General features: G+C 43.7%; 1 long non-coding RNA gene across 1 annotated transcript in view; it reads left to right on the top strand.

Moving 5' to 3' along the window:
- Positions 1 to 11,394, top strand: part of LOC115032788 — a 34,423-nt gene extending 23,029 nt beyond the window's left edge. The window contains exons 2-3 of the long non-coding RNA XR_003838421.1: positions 6,276 to 6,321; positions 11,359 to 11,394. This is a non-coding gene — a long non-coding RNA (uncharacterized LOC115032788). The remainder of the gene's footprint in view (positions 1 to 6,275; positions 6,322 to 11,358) is intronic.
- Positions 11,395 to 11,889: the final 495 nt, after the last annotated feature.

The raw sequence follows: 11,889 nt of genomic DNA, 5'->3' as shown, positions 1-11,889 counted from the left end.
AAAAAAAAAAAAAAAAGAAAGACTTAAGAAAATTCCAAGATGTGGTTCAGAATTCATAAAAGGCCATGGTTAGAGGGGGAAATCTCTAAGGTAGGGCAGAGCCTCGGAGGATCTTGGAATCATTAGAATCTAGTGTGTTGACGGCCTCTCCAGAATCTGGAGACCTGGGCTTCGGTTGTTAAGCTTTAAGAAGGCCATCGTGTAACGAGGTGGGCTGATCTTGGGCAAAGGCCAGAAGAATGCTTTGCTGCTATTCACTAGCTGATAGTAACTGTTGGTCCTATCTGTGTGTCAGAACTGCCATCATAAAGTCCCAGCTCTGTCTCTTAGATTTTCAAGTGTGGAAAGTAGAATTCATTATGCCCAGCATCAATATTAAAGAAACAGATGTGGGTCTGGAGACACAGCTCAGGTGGTCCAGCGTTTGCCACCTAAGTGTGAAAAATCTGAGTGTGATCTAACCAATCCATGTGGAAAAGCTTGGTGATGATATGAGCCTAAAATCTCTGCAATGGGGAGGCAGAGACAGCCAGATCCCTGGGGCTTCCTGGCCAGCCCAACCTCATTAGTGAGCCTCAGGCTAGTGAGAGACTCTGACTCAAACACAAGAGCTACAGTGAGTGAAGATACCTGGAATCAGCCTCTAACCTCCACACACATGCACATGCATGCATGACTCCCACAAATGTGAACACACAAATATGCAAACACTATAAAATGTGAAAATACTGAGACATGGAAAGGACCACACAGTGGTGGTATCCAATGTGTTCTTTTATGTTTATATTTATTTATGTTATGTGTGTGATGCTTTCAGTGAGAACGGCCCCCATAGGCTCATATATGAATGCTTAGTCATCAAGGACTAGTACTTCTTGAGAAGGATTAGGGGGTGTGGCTTTGTTGGAGGAAATGCATCACTTTGAGGTTTTGGAAGCCCAACCAGGCCCAATGTCTCTCTCTTCTTGCTGCCTGTGGATCCAGATGTAGAACTCTCAGCAACTTCTCTAGCATCATGTCTACCTGCAGGCCGTCATGTTCCCTGCCATGATGACAATGGACTAAACCTCTGGGACTCTAAACAAGTCCCAATCAAATGCTTTCTTTTTATATAAGAGTTGCCTTGGTCATGGAGTCTCTTCCCAGCACTAGACCATTGACAATGCATATGAGTGCTGTACCCCCATGTACAGATATGCACACATATGCCTGGTGTCTGTGGAGGTTAGAAGAAGAGGTCAAATCCTCTAGAACTGGAGTTACAGTTGGTTGCAAGCTAGAGTAAGTTGTCTAAACCACTGAGCTATCCCTCTAGCCCCTCTGATACATTCCTGGAGGTATAATTAAAGCCACTAGATAATCAACCTTTCTGATCATATGCTTTGTTATATACAGTTTTTCTTTGGGCCAGAAATAGGTAATGGGAGTAAGACCAGCCTTCCTTCAAACCCAGATTGTGTGACACCTGGCATCTGTTTTCTGAAGGTGCCTCAGCTCTGGCTGCACAATATGGAGAGTATTGCATTGCTTGGGGTATCGCAGTGGGCTTCCTATGCAAAGTTTACTTTCTAGTTCATGCAGCATTTAGAGGTATAATCCTGCTTTTGAGCTCTTCTTCCACAAATCCCATGAGATCTCTGAGAGATTATTGAATGGCTTCAGAAAGAACTTCGTGGGTCTGATCCGATGGGGACAGTACTGCACATGTCCCTTTGACTGACATGATCTGAAGCTCAAAAACATTTCTTAGTCAGCAGAAAGACTCTGCAAACAAGCAAGGTAACCACAAGCCTGAAGCATGACAATATTAAGAATGAGGCCAACCACCGGGCGTGGTGGCACACGCCTTTAATCCCAGCACTTGGGAGGCAGTGGAAGGCAAATTTCTGAGTTTGAGGCCAGCCTGGTCTACAAACTGAGTTCCAGGACAACCAGGGCTACAGAGAAACCCTGTCTCGAAAAACCAAAACCAAAAAAAAAAAAAAAAAAAAGAATGAGGCCAACCAATGGTTTAAATAATTGCACTCCTTGGCGTTAAGTTGATAGTATTTAGAGATGCATGCTATGCTACCTCTTGGAATGCTTTGAGAGATGAAACTATCAAACCAAGAGAAACAATTTAAAGCCTTCTATAGGAACCTGGCATTTGGACTGACCCCGAATGCCAGAAAGCAATAAAGCAGACAGGCCTACAAATCGAAATGCAGTTTGTTGAATTACACACCCCTGTCCTTGCCAATTCCTGCGCGTGCCAAGTTTCATTGATTGCTTGGGACACTTACTTTGAACTCTAGCTTTTGAGGATTTCCTGTCCATAATACTTCAACTTGCCAAGAAATTCTTCATTCTGATTCAGGGGCGGTCCAGTTTCATAAGTTTAAGATTTAAAAAAGAGGAGGGTGGCTCAGTGATGAAAGCGCTTGCCATACACATGTAAAGACCTAAGTTCAGATCCCCAGCATCCCTATGGAAAGGCGTCTAGTGTGCATCTAAAATCCAAACATTACTCTAGTGAGATGAGAGACTCAGGAGAATCTCTAGACATTTTCAGACCAGCTAATTTGACATATGAAATGGAAAACAATAAGAAGTCCTGTCTCAAGCAAGGTAGGACCAGCACTGTAGGTTACCCTCTGACCTCTCTGTGAGCACCTGCACTCACTCATGAACACACACACAAAGATAAAAGAGTCAAGTGCACACAGACATACACAGACCACATACACACACAAAGGACTCGGGAAAGCTAAGTCACTTTTCAAAACAATGCAGGTCTGTAAGATCCCTGGGAACCCTGGGGTAGTCTCATCTGTCATACAAAGTGGATGTTATAATTTGAATAAAAATTGCCCCCATAGGCCCATAAAGGGTGGCACTATTAGAAGGTGTGGCCTTTTGGAGTAGATGTGGCTTTATTGAAGTAGGTGTGACCTTATTGAAATAGGTGTGGCCTTGTTGAAAGAAGTATGCCACTGGGGACGGGAGAGAGGGTGGGGGTGGGGGTAGGGGGTGGAGGGGATTTGAGGTTTCAGAAGCTCAAGCCAGGCCCAGTGACTTCCTCTCACTTCTTACTGCCTGCCTATCCAGAGGTAAAACTCTTGGCTACCCACCTCTCCAGCACCATGTCTGCCTACATGCCACCATACTTCCTGCCATGATGATAATGAACTAAACCTCTGAACTGTAAGCAGCCTGTTAAAAGCTTTCCTTTATAAGAGTTGAGGTGGTCTTGGTGTCTCTTCACGGCAATGAAACCCTACCTAAGACAGTGGGTTATGATTCAAAGAAGACTCATAAAATGTGCAAGGCTGCTCGCCCAGGCAGACACTATCACACACTTACTGCATGGCTTGCCACTGATACTGATATAAGGGAGGGGAAGTCTCATCAGCCTTCTTAGGGCTGAAGTAACATGGATAAAGATAAACAGGAGAGAGGCATGGCAAATATGCTATCAAAGTTCTAAGTTTCCCTGAAGTCTTCAGACACAAAAACCCAAAGGCCCAGGGAAAACTGCCTACCTCTGTGCTTAGACTCTATAAAAAATGGCTAGCTGTAAGATGCTCGGGCAAAACCTCTGATCTAACCGAATAGAGTGGGTGGGGAACCCAGCAAGACTGTCCAGACAGACCATCCAGGTCCCTAAGCACAACCCCTCCTGTCAGGGATGTAGCCGGACCTTTCTGGAATGGGGGTTTTATAATTCACTATCACACAGGGAAGGTGAGAGGGCTTCTTTCTAGAAAGATCAGACAGAGTCCTACCTTAGGCTTCAGGGCTTATCTGAGAGAAGGAGGATTCTAGTTTCTGTGACCCATTTCAGGGAAGAGGGCTTCCGATTTCCATGACTCACTTCTGTGTAGAATAAGGGACAAGAGGCAGAGAGGCAATAGAGGACCATCAACCTGAGGTTGCCTCTACTGTCTCAAGAGCCTTGCTCAGAGTGCCCAAACCTCTTCCTTCAAGGTACTTCCAAGGTCCAATACTAACATGGCCTTGCAAATAGACACCACCAGAAAATTCAGCGCAACACCAACAACACAAGCAATGATTTTTCCAATAGACAAGTGGCACTATGTTAAAATGTCAAACTTTTGTGTTTCAAAGGGCACCATCAAGAAGGAAAAAGGAGAAAATGATATTCACAAAAAAAGTTCACAAAAAAAGAAGAAAATGATATTGAATAGTATGCCCGAAAAGGGACATGTAACCAGAACATATAAAGAACTATTACAACTCATAAAATGAAAAGTCAGCTTTAAAATAGGCAAAGGATTTGAGCAAATATCCTTTCCTTTGGCCAAAGATATAAAAATAAAAATTTAAAAATTGGGGGATTCACAAATGGCCAATAAGCATATGAAAAGAGAAGTGTACAATGATGCAGTCACTTTGGAAAGCAGTTTGGCAGTTCCTCAGAAACGTTGAACATAGTTACCATGTGACCTGAAAAAAATTTGCTCTAAGGTATTTGCCCAGGTGAGCCAAAAAAAAAGTGTATTTACATGTATTAGTCATAACAACCTCAAAGTGGAAGGATCCAAATGTTCCATCACCAATGAACAAACAGATAAAATGTAATACAGCCATGCAAAATAATGCTATTCAACCACAAAAGGCATGGGATTTGGATACATGCTACACAACATGAGTAGATCTTAAAAACATTGTGTTGAGTGAAAGAAACCAAAGCCAAAGTGTCTTATATCATTGCACCTAAATCAGCATCAGGAAGAGGCAGACCCACAGAAGAACACAGAGGATTAGCAGTTACCTAGAGCTGTGAGGAGAGAAAGAATGAGGCATGAGAGTCCTTATTGTGGGTAAGAAAAATATTCCAAAACTTGATGACTATACAGCTCTGTGAATATATTTTAAAAAATTGATGCCAGGCAAAGTGTCATACATCAGTCATTCCAAAGCCGATGAGTTCCAAGCTAATTAAAGCTACATGGTGAGAGCCTGTCTCAAACAGCAAGAAAAATCAATTATAAAAATCACTGAAGGGCTGGAGAGATGGCTCAGCCGTTAAAGGCTAGGCTCACAACCAAAAATCACTGAATCATGTACTTCAAAAGACCAAGTGATGGTGTGTGAATTATTTCTCAACAATGTGTTATAAAAAAAAAAAAAAAGGAGGCAGTTTTCAGAAAATAAGGGAAGGGAGAGAGAAAAACAGAGCTTACCTGTCACTATTAAACATCAGCACAATGTGGGTAGTTTATGGATCAAAAGCATAGACGCTGGCAAATTTAAATTACAGAGGGAAACTTTAAAATAAGCTAGGCATAGTGGTGCAAGCCTATGCCTAATAGTAATAGTCATAGTAGCGTATTTTACAGGGAGCAGGGTTGTGAGTTTAAGGATCATCTGGACTACATAGTGGTCCAGGCTTACCTGTGTTGCGTACTAGAAATCTGCCTCAAAAAAGTAAAAGATAAAACATGAAGGGATATTTCGGAAAGAACTGTTTGAAAAATGAAGCAAATTGCTTCCAGGAAGCAGACTTCTAGGAAGAGCGCAGGGTAAAAGATTGTTCCTTTGGTTATGAATTTTGGAGAGTTTTAGAAACAATCTTGTATATGCTTGTATATACTCTTGATAAGAGTAAGAGCTTTGGGATTGTATGTAGCTCATCCGGTAGAGTGCTTGCCTAGCATGCATGAAGCCCTGGGTTTGATCCCAAACATCACATAAACCAGGCTGCCCCCCCACCCCAGGGAAGGGGGAAACAGGAGGATCACAAGTTCAAAACCACCCATATATTTTGGACATAAGATACAGATTAGGCTGGAAGTAAACTGGAAGCTTCCTCCTGGTGGTTGGTTTTCACAGTGCTGGAAGGTGCTTATGAAGGATGCTGGGAGAGAGAGACGTCATCCACAGTCTTACTCAGCTATGGACCCTGGAGGCTGTACCACCTGCCTGCCAGACAAGACTTGTGCACAGAGGCAATAATGGCATGATTGTGTTGAGGGTAACCAACTCCTTTCTGATTGGATTTAAGGGACCCATGAGGTGGGTCCTATAAACCTTGTCAAAAGCCTATAGGATAGGAGGCAGTCATAGGCCCTGTGCATAATTTACTACTGTTGTTCTGCTAAAAGGACATGGAGCCACACTTCCTAAGTGTCTATACATACACCCACAGATGCATGCTGCGTTCAGCCGGCGCCAGAGAGACTTCCTCTTAGAGTCTCAGAACTAGTCAAAGTACTGAGAACTGACTGTTGAATGCCCAGCTCTAAGTGAGACTTCTATATGGTTCTTTTCAGGACCCATGGAACATGCCAGAAGAGAGGAGCAGAAAGATCTCAACAGGTGAAGGATGCTTTGGAACCCTGTCTTCTGCATATGACATAGTCCTTGAATTCATGATCTCACAGAAGCTGTGGATACTTACACAAGACCTGTAAAACGATTCTTTTTTTTATTTAAGACATTAAAATAGGAGAATAGAGATTAGTTAGGACTAGCAAGTGGCTCAACAGAGATGAGGGAGACAAGAGAGGATGAAGTTTGTAAATATGATCACAGTACACTGAATATGTTTATGAAATTGTCAAGTTGTTTTTTTTGTTTTTTGTTTTTCAAGACAGGGTTTCTCTGTGTAGCCCTGGCTGTCCTGGAACTCACTCTGTAGACCAGGCTGGCCTTGAACTCAGAAATCTACCTACCTCTGCCTCCCAAGTGCTGGGATTAAAGGCATGTACCACCACTGCCCCATGTCAAAAAATTTTAAACTAAAAAAAAAAAAAAAAAAGTCAAGGTTATCCTTAGCTTCAAAGTGAATTTGTGGCCAGCCTGGGATACATGAGATCATTCTCAAATAAAAAAATTAAAAAAAAAAAAAAGTAAAGTTTAAGTTCCTGCTAGGAACTACTAATCTCATAATAGTAATAGTAAAAACATTCAACTACTGCATAGGCCTGGCTCCTAGAGTATCCTGCACTGGAAAGTATTCCAGTGATGAGCAATACAGATTAAAGATTATGACAGCAGCAAAGTGTTTCCCGGAACAATGCTTCACATGTGCCCCAGGGCAATTCGGCTCTCTTTGATTTCTCCTTCTGCAGCCTCTGGGGATCGAAGGTAAGTAGCAGCACGGAGTCAACTTAATGTATCATCCCAAGAATGGTTTGCTAATGATTCTTTGAAACCCTGGTTTGTAAAAGCCAGACAGGTTTGGTTTGTAACAGCACAGGTAATCCTATGGCTATGTCACATGTCTATTCAGAAAAAAAAATTTTAAATCTAGATTATTTATGTGCATGAATGTTTTGCCTGCATGTATATGTGTGTACCACATGTATGCCTGGTACCTACAGTGGTCAGAAGAAGGCATGAGATCACCTGGAGCCTGGGTTATGAATTGTAAGCCATCATATGTGTGGTTGTGAGCCATGTGGAAATGACTGGTGAGGCAGGGGAGGGAGGACGACGGGAGGGAAATGGGGAAGAGGAGGAAGTCCCTTCAAAGGCATGAGTGATGGGCAGAGCATGCCTACAATCCCAGCACTCAGGATGTGAAGGCAGGAGGATCAGGAGTACAGCAAATTCAAATCTAGCCTGAGCTACATGAGAAACCCATCCGCAAACAAACAAAACAAAACAAAAAAATACAAAGCCATAAACAATCAGTGCAATTATATTATTATTTAAGTATCTGATGCTGCAAACAAATTGTGTTCTACAAATTAGAACTGAACTACTATTCTAGTCAAGAGAATATTCCTGAGAATTAATTTAGGTCAGTGCTAGGATTCCCACAATGCCTGGCTACCACTGTCAACACAATATGTTATTAAAGAGAAGGTGCCACCTCCTCCAGTTTCCCTCCAGTGAACCACTGGCTCTAGGAATGAATGTGCAGACTGGGAAAGTACAAAGCTCTGTTTTTTAGGTCCAGGTTTCTTCTGCGTACTTGCCGTGGGCAAGCTCTTTGAGCTCTGATTTCTCATCTGTGAACTTAAGACACAGTAAGAAGGGCTGAGAATGTAGCTCAGGTAATAGAGTACACTCCCAAAGCCTGGGGTACAATCCACAACAATAGACAGGCATGCATACACACACACAGAGAGGGGGAGGGAGGGAGAGAGAGGTGCAAACATTAATTTAAATTTTTAAAGACACTGCATAATCCTATAAAATTCTGCAACGTGCCTTGCTGTGTACTGTGTCCTAGATTAAATGATGCATTTTATGAAACAGTATCAATCATATGCAAACGATTTGATAGTCATCCTTCCCAGTGTGTGTGTGTGTGTGTATGTGTGTGTGTGTGTGTGTGTGTGTGTGTGTGTGTGTGTGTGTGTGTGTGTTGGGACTGAAACTAACACCTCATGCCTGTGAGGCAAGTGCGACATGCTGCCATGAGCTACAGCCCCAGCCCTCCTGCCTTGTGAATAAATGGGGCTCAGCGACAGGCTAGCCTTACTGCACAAAAGAATATCTGAAATACCTTCCGAGGCATGCTTCTGTGTTGTTGCCAGCTCCTCCTTTCAGTTTTGAGGGATGTTGGTCATCTATCCAGATAATTTTCCCTTCTGCAGTAATTATCTAGACAGCCTCCATTGCTCCATCCGCATCTGCACTTCAATGGGCTAGAAAAGAACAGTTATAATATTAATACTCCTTACCTTTGCATCCCACAAGAATCTCAACATTTCCTCCAGAGACATCCTTTTAAAGTCACAACAGGAAGCTGTAGCCTTCTGTTTTGCAGTTGGACTACAGCAATCTCAGGCATGTTTTTGGGGGGTGTTTTTTGGTGTGGGGGGTAGGGTTCTTTTTGTTTGTTTGTTTGTTTGTTTGTTTTTTTGTTTTTTTGTTTTTTTGAGACAGGGTTTCTCTGTGTAGCCCTGGCTGTCCTGGAACTCACTCTGTAGACCAGGCTGGCCTCTAACTCAGAAATCTGCCTGCCTCTGCCTCCCAAGTGCTGAGATTAAAGGCGTGCACCACCACGCCTGGCTCTGAGGCGTGTTTTTAAGCTTGTATTTTACACACACACACACACACACACACACACACACACACACACACACACACATCCATCATCTATAAAATTCTGTTGTGTGAGCTGGGCATGCTGGCCAGTACCTGTAACCCCAACAAATGGGGAGGCTGTGGAGTGGGGTGGTGACATGGTATGACTTGAGAGCCCCACCCCCTAACAATAACAGCTTAGCCCAGGCACAGGTAAGATGCATGCATAGTGAGAGCTGATGGTGGCTCTCTTCAATCCAAGCTCAATCCTTTCTTTCCTTTAAAAGCAGAGCTGATGAGGGTGGGGTTATTTACCTGAGTCAAACAGGCATTCACCTCATCCATCTTGGCCATGAAAACATAGACCCGAATTACTGTAGTCAGTGAAAATCTTGCATATCTCTCCCAAAGGGGCCACAAAGACCAGACTAAGCTGGTACATCACCCATGCACACAGGTCTATTTATAAAGGCCTCTCAACCTGGCCAATGGATCTCTCTCTCTCTCTCCCTCTCTCTCTCTCTCTCTCTCTCTCTCTCTCTCTCTCTCCCTCCCTCTCTCTCTCTCTCTCTCCTCCGGAACCTTTGTATACACCTTGTTTCCTGCTTTAGATTTGTGGGGCCATGTGGTTAAATCATGGTCAGAAAAGGCTGTTGAATGTAATTCAGACTTTAAGCATTCATCTTTCCAGCAAGAGATCACCAGCCTTAGGACAGAAGAATGGCACCAACAGCGAGGAGAGGGGATGCTGTCTGTCACTGAGCAGCTCCCATGGATGAGGGCTCTAGCTGCAGCCTAATAAGATGACTAGCTGCTGTGGAGTCAGTTCAGTATTATTTAGCTAGAATCTCATTTTTTTTTTTTGGTTATGACATCATCTCTATACTTAATCGCTTTCCTACCATTTGGTTTTCCTGGGTGTCGGCAGGCCATTTGACCTGGAGATGACTTTTTGTATTGGAGTGTCACAAGGCAAATATTTCAGCTCTGATTACCAAATGGCCCCTGTTTTTTTTTTTTTTTTTTTTTAGGTTTTTCAAGACAGGGTTTCTCTGTATAGCCCTGGCTGTCCTGGCACTCACTTTGTAGACCAGGCTGGCCTCGAACTCAGAAATCCGCCTGCCTCTGCCTCCCGAGTGCTGGGATTAAAGGCGTGCGCCACCACGCCCGGCTATGGCCCCTGTTTTTAATGGGCAGTTTTGGATTTTTCTGTTTGAATAAAAAATGACAGGCACATAAGAGCTGAGCAATTTATCACAGTAATTAGCATGAAAGAGTCAGTGAAGAGTTTGTGGGAGGGTCACACCCTTGGAGTTCAGTGTCAGTGAGAGCTACAAGATGACATTCCCCATGTGTGTGTGTTCTACATCAAAGAAGAGGACTTTGGCGTCTAGAGGAAGACTGCATTCTGTGATTTATGATGAATTTATTGGGATTTGAGAGATGGCTCTATTGGCAAGCATGGGACCCGGGTTTGAGCCCCAATACACAGGTGTGATGCTATACTTATAATCCAAGGTTTGGGGAGGCCACGAAATGCAGATCTCTGGGGTGTATTGGCCCTATTCTTTTTTTTTTTTTTAAAGTGTCTTCAGATGCACCAGAAAAGGGCATCAAGTCTCATTATGGATGGTTGTAACCCACCATGTAGTTGCTGGGATTTGAACTCAGGACCTTCGGAAGAGCAGTCAGTGCTACCCGTTGATCCATCTCTCCAGCCCCAGGCAGCCTATTCTAAATGGCAATCTCCAGGCCAATGAGAGACACTGTTCCAAAAAACAAAAACCATAGACTGACTACTTAAAACTCCCAACAGTAGGCCTTGTAAGAAGCCCTCTTCTAAGTTGTTGCCAGGGTTGTCCAAGAGACTCCTTAGTTGCCTCCCAGGGGTGGAAGGTTAAGTCCCTGTTGCTTATGACACCATGTACTTCACACATGACCCAGAGGCTCCTGAGCCGGAACTGACCTGAAAGCTTCCTCCCTGAGGTCCAACATTCATAGTACCAGAAAGTGCCATGCAAGCCTCCAAGGGAGAAAAACAATCAAGCGTCTTAACAGACTACAACACCTATGAACCATTGTTTAATGGCAGCATGGTACAATAACCCTAAGAATGCAGTAGCAGCACACAGTCCCTGGCAGTAACCAACAGCTCTATAGTTAGACTTCGGGTACCCCAACAAGAGGGAGTTCAAGCCGAGTACTGGAAACCTAGCTAACTGTCTGGGGCCAGTGAGGTCGCGGATCTCAGAACCCACAACCAATCCCTTACTTAGTCAACAGAATCTCTACCTATATTCTTAGTATTTATCCTTATACTGACAGGTAAGTGTATTCCTCATGCCTCATCAAGAAAACTTCTGTTTATTACAGATGGAGACCACTAAAGAAAACCAAAACCGAGCCGGGCATTGGTGGTGCACACCTTAAATCCCAGCAATCGGGAGGCAGAGGCAGGCGGATTTCTGAGTTCGAGGCCAGCCTGGTCTACAGAGTGAGTTCCAGGACAGCCAGGGCTACACAGAGAAACCCTGTCTCGAAAAAGAAAGAAAGAAAACCAAAACCAATCAAAACGCAGGTATGGAGGCCAGTTCCAATGGACAGATCGACAACATAGGTCGCACAGCTAAGGTTCAAGGAGCTCTGTGAAAGGGGGTGGGATGGGGTGTAGTGGAGATTGTTAGAGCCACAGGAACAGAAGTTTGATCTTATAAGATTGTGTCTCCTGGGCTGGCGAGATGGCTTAGTGGTTAAGAGTGCCGACTGCTCTTCCAAAGGTCCTGAGTTCAAATCCCAGCAACCACATGGTGGCTCACAACCATCCATAATGAAATCTGATGCCCTCTTCTGGAGTGTCTGAAGACAGCTACAGTGTACTTATATATAATAAACAAATAAATCTTA

The sequence above is a fragment of the Mus caroli genome, chromosome 12, assembly GCF_900094665.2.
Source record: "Mus caroli chromosome 12, CAROLI_EIJ_v1.1, whole genome shotgun sequence".
NCBI lineage: Eukaryota > Metazoa > Chordata > Mammalia > Rodentia > Muridae > Mus > Mus caroli.
This window is presented reverse-complemented; position numbering and strand designations above follow the sequence as displayed.